This window comes from Mytilus galloprovincialis, chromosome 10 (assembly GCF_965363235.1).
Source record: "Mytilus galloprovincialis chromosome 10, xbMytGall1.hap1.1, whole genome shotgun sequence".
NCBI lineage: Eukaryota > Metazoa > Mollusca > Bivalvia > Mytilida > Mytilidae > Mytilus > Mytilus galloprovincialis.
This window is the reverse complement of record NC_134847.1, coordinates 14344650-14349633: the sequence shown is the minus strand read 5'-3', so window position 1 is coordinate 14349633 and position 4984 is coordinate 14344650. Positions and strand designations below refer to the sequence as shown.

General features: G+C 33.2%; 1 long non-coding RNA gene across 1 annotated transcript; it reads left to right on the top strand.

Annotated features, from left to right (window-relative positions):
• The first annotated feature begins 210 nt into the window (after positions 1-210).
• On the top strand, positions 211-4523 carry LOC143049900 (uncharacterized). The gene is made up of 2 exons (XR_012970351.1): positions 211-1252; positions 3504-4523. It is a non-coding gene; the product is annotated as an uncharacterized LOC143049900 (long non-coding RNA).
• The last annotated feature ends 461 nt before the right edge of the window (positions 4524-4984 follow it).

Genomic DNA, 4984 nt, shown 5'->3' with positions numbered 1-4984 from the left:
TCAAAATTAAACTTTGTTTGATTTCATCAAAAATTGAATAATTGGGGTTCTTTGATATGTGTCTAACTGTGTATGTAGATTCTTAATTTTTGGTCCAGTTTTCAAATTGGTCTACATTAAGGTCCAAAGGGTCCAAAATTAAACTTGACAAAAATTGAATCGGTTGAGTTATTTGATATGCTGAATCTAAAAATGTACTTAGATTTTTAACCGGATTTTTGTGACAAAAATGTCGGTTATTGATTTGGGGATGTACGGCTGGCGGCCGGGCGGGTGGGCGGTTGGCAATCAAATGTTGTCCGTGCATTAACTCATGAACCGTTCAACCAAAGCTTTTAAAATTTTAATATGTTGTTACTGACAACTAAATGAAGGTCAAGTTCAATAATGGCGATTTTGACTTTTACCGTTCAGGAGTTATGGTTCTTGAAAGATTGAAAAATGAAATTTCCAGTTGTGTCCGTGCATTTACGCATGAACTGTTCTACCAAAGCTTCACAAATTTTAATATGTTGTGACTGATGACAAAATGGAGGTCAAGTTTAATAATGACGATTTTGACTTTTACCGTTCAGGAGTTATGGTTCTTGGAAGATTGAAAAATGGAGTTTCCAGTCGTGCCCTTGCATTTACGCATGAACTGTTCTACCAAAGCTTCCCAAATTTTAATATGTTGTTACTGATGACAAAATAGAGGTCAACTTCAATAAAGACGATTTTGACTTTTACTGTTCAGGAGTTATGGTTCTTGAAAGATTGAAAAATGATGTTTCCAGTCGTGTCCGTGCATTTTCTCACGAACCATTTAACCAAAGCTTTTGAAATTTTTATATGTTGTTACTGATGGCAAAATAGAGGTCAAGTTCAATAATGACGATTTTGACTTTTACCGTTCAGGAGTTATGGTTCTTGAAACATTGTAAAATGGCGTTTCCATTCAAGTTGTTGCATTTACTCATGAACCATTCAATCTAAGCTTTTCAAATTTTAATATGTTGATACTGATGACAAAATGGTGGTCAAATTTGATATTGACGATTTTCACTTTCACCATTCATCAGTAATGGTTCTTGTGATATTGCCAGGACACAAATAAATATTAATAAATCCGGTTTGCTGTCGTTGTGACAGCCTCTTGTTTATTATTGGCCCAGTTTTCAAGTTGGTCCAAATCGGGGTCCAAAATTTAACTTTGTTTGATTTCATCAAAAATTGAATAAATGGGGTTCTTTGAAATGCCAAATCTAACTGTGTATGTAGATTCTTCATTTTTGGCCCTGTTTTCAAATTGGTCTACATTAAAGTCCAAAGGGTCCAAAATTAAACTTAGTTTGATTTTAACAAAAAATTAATTCTTGGGGTTCTTTGATATGCTGAATCCAAACATGTACTTAGATTTTTGATTATGGACCCAGTTTTCAAGTTGGTCCAAATCAGGATCTAAAATTATTATATTAAGTATTGTGCAATAGCAAGAAATTTTCAATTGCACAGTACTCAGCAATAACAAGAAATCTTCAATTGCACAGTATTGTGCAATAGCAAGAAATTTTCAATTGCACAGTATTGCGCAATAGCAAGAAATCTTCAATTGCACAGTATTGTGCAATAGCAAGTATTTTCAATTGCACAGTATTGCGCAATAGCAAGAAATATCTAATTGCACAATATTGTGCAATAGCAAGAAATTTCAATTGGAGTTATTTTTCTTTGTCCAGAATAGTAGTTGAATCAACTTAAATCAATGTTTTATACAATATACAATGTATATATTCACTTTTACTACCAACTGATAAATTAAAACAATCTTTACCATTCACTGATAACAAGCACTTTTTTTACATTTTGATATTGTATGATGTATTTAAATGAGTGATTATTGTTGCAAACTCCATTAGAAATTTGAATTGAGATCGGTTTTGGAATAAAGGAAAGGGGGATGTGAAAAAAAAATTGGGGAGGGGGGGGGGGTTCAATTTTTCTCATTTGAAATTTCATAAATAAAAAGAATTTTTCAAACATTTTTTTTGAGAGGATTAATATTCAACAGCATAGTGAATTGCTCAAAGGCAAAACAAAAATTTTAAGTTCATTAGACCACATTCATTCTGTGTCAGAAACCTATGCTGTGTCAACTATTTAATCACAATCCAAAGGAGTAAGTTCGGTAAGTGCCATATTTGGCCCCAATGATAAAGTTCATGGTTACAAGACAATAATTGTTTTAAGTTGCCTTAAAGACATGTGAAAAAGTTAAACAGAGCTGTTTTTGTCAAAGTTTAATTCTAACACAACGATTTTTACATTCGAAAACGGTCAAGATAAGGAATTTTGGTGAAATTTGACAAAATCAGCAGGATTTCAACCAAATAAAGGACCAGGAAACATAGAGCAGGCGTCGACAAGCCTAATATTCAAATAAGACATGTTAAATGTCTTCACAAACATTATTTTAAAAGATCTTTGTTGTCGACGTATGCGTTCTATGTTTCCTGTCAAATAATCTTTGGAAATTTACCCATTTTCATTGATTTTGTCGTGAAAAATCAATACGAGTACAACTTGTGACGTCATAATGAAACGCAGAAACGTAAAATTATAAACAAAATGGCTTATATCCTATCTAGTCAATGTATTAGCTATAATTTATCGTGATATTGGTCAATAAATCCGAATTTGAAATTTACGCTAAAAAAGTGGGCCATTTTAGGACCTTATCGAACACACTCCTTTAGAGCTGAATCCAGCTTGAATGTTGTGTCCATACTTGCCCCAACCATTCAGGGTTCAACCTCTGCGGTCGTATAAAGCTGCGCCCTGCTGAGCATCTGGTTGTGTTTTGGTCTGTTTTTCTTATACTGTATGCAATAGGTCTACTATATTTGATGTTTAGAATGGTTGTAAGTTTGAGAAGTATTCATGCTAACATATTTTTCAAATTTTTGTCTTCTTTTATAAAAATCTTCTCTGAAACTACTAAGACAAATTTTAACCAAACTTGGCCACAATCATCGCATGCATCATTAATGTATTTACTTAAAAAAACAACAAACATGGCTGACATGTTGGAGAGCGTGCTTTATGATTGATATACCCATAGACTTAAGTGAGCAACACAGGCTCTTTAGAGCCTCTTCTTGGTCATGCTTTAAGATATTTATTTGATAATAGGTTTATGTAGTTTTAAAGAGACAGGTTACAGATCAGGTACACTGTTTTCACTGTCTAATGATCTTGTGCCGAGTTATTGGCCGTGGAAAAATTCAGTCAAATAATTAGTTTCCACACCTTTTTTCATTGGTCCTGAAAATATTGACTTGGTGTTTGTTAAAAAAGTTTGCACCATGACAAGTTATATAGATCCAGTAGAGCGTTTTGAAAATGATTTTGTTCCATTTATACAGTGAGGAATATGTATTCCCATACAACACTCTTGGAATGCTTGTTGCTTCTAAGGCTATAAAATCAAATTTAGTTTACAATGAATTACTTTTTTATTTTAGATATATTTTACATTACTCCATATAAGTTTAAACCATGTTCGTAGCCTAGGACCTGGTGTTGCAGATATGAAAGAAGTTGATAAGCACAGAGCAACTATATATTATTCAGAGTCAAAAGATATCCTTGTAAAAGATGATAGAAATAGTTTGATTCAGTCAATAATGAGATTAAACAATTAGTGCACATTATATGATAAAATATTCATTGATATTTGCTTCACATTAGAATTTGTATAGATAGATGATTTAAAAGTGGTAATGTATTTAGATACTGGGATAAAATGAACCACAGCCTGCTAATTAAAAACTTCATGAAAGGGGCAAAAATATGATTTTTATTTTTTTTCAATCATTTAATAACAAAAATGAAATAGTGAAATAATAACTAGGTATAAGCAGCTGTTTTTGTTTAAATTTGTAAATATAAGCTAAGAAACATCACCATTTTCACTGACAAGTTATTCACTTGCAAGTGAATAAGTCGAACTATTTCAGTGTATTCATGTGACCTTCAATTTAATCCCTTATCTATAGATGGTAGGCCATGAACTAGCATCTTCGCTTGCCAAGGGTTACCCGTTCTCTTCACCCTTGGCGGATAAAATTTCGGAAACACAAGGTAAGGATTTTTAACCGGATTTTTGTGACAAAAATGTCGGTTATTGATTTGGGGATGCTCGGGGGTGGGCAGGCGGGCGGCAATCAAATGTTGTCCGTGCACTAACTCATGAACCATTCAACCAAAGCTTTTCAAATTTTAATATGTTGTTACTGATGACAAAATAGAGTTCAAGTTCAATAATGACGATTTTGACTTTTACCGTTCAAGAGTTATGGCTCTTGAAAGATCGTAAAATGGTGTTTCCATTCACGTTGTTGCATTTACTCACAAACCATTCAATCTAAGCTTTTCAAATTTTAATATGCTGATACTGATGACAAAATAGAGGTCAAATTTGATATTGACGATTTTCACTTTCACCAATCATCAGTAATGGTTCTTGTGATATTGCCAGGACACAAATAAATGCTAATAAATCTGGTTTGCTGTCGTTGTGACAGCCTCTTGTTATTGGTTGCAGTCGAAACTCGCTGCATCCAATCAAAAAGCGCCTATAACATGAACACGTGTAAATGTAAGACGTGTTTGTAAACAGTTGCCACATGTTTATTGTGCAACAAGTCTTTACATCCCTAAACATATGAAAATATTAATTGACAACTTGAAGGTTTTTAATCAACTATTAGAAGTTCCTGTGTGTATGTCTCATGCACAAATGCATGAATGTTGACATATATTTTTCGTTTCCGGCTTTACCAAGTGTGTAGAATCTACATGTTTTTACCTCCAAATTGAAGAGTTCAAGTTCTACCATTGGTCAAGAATAATGTATTTGGAATGGGTGTGACTTTAATCTTCCAATAGATGGCGCAACATTGTTATCACAAATCTTGACTCAATCCACCAAGGGTGAAGAGAA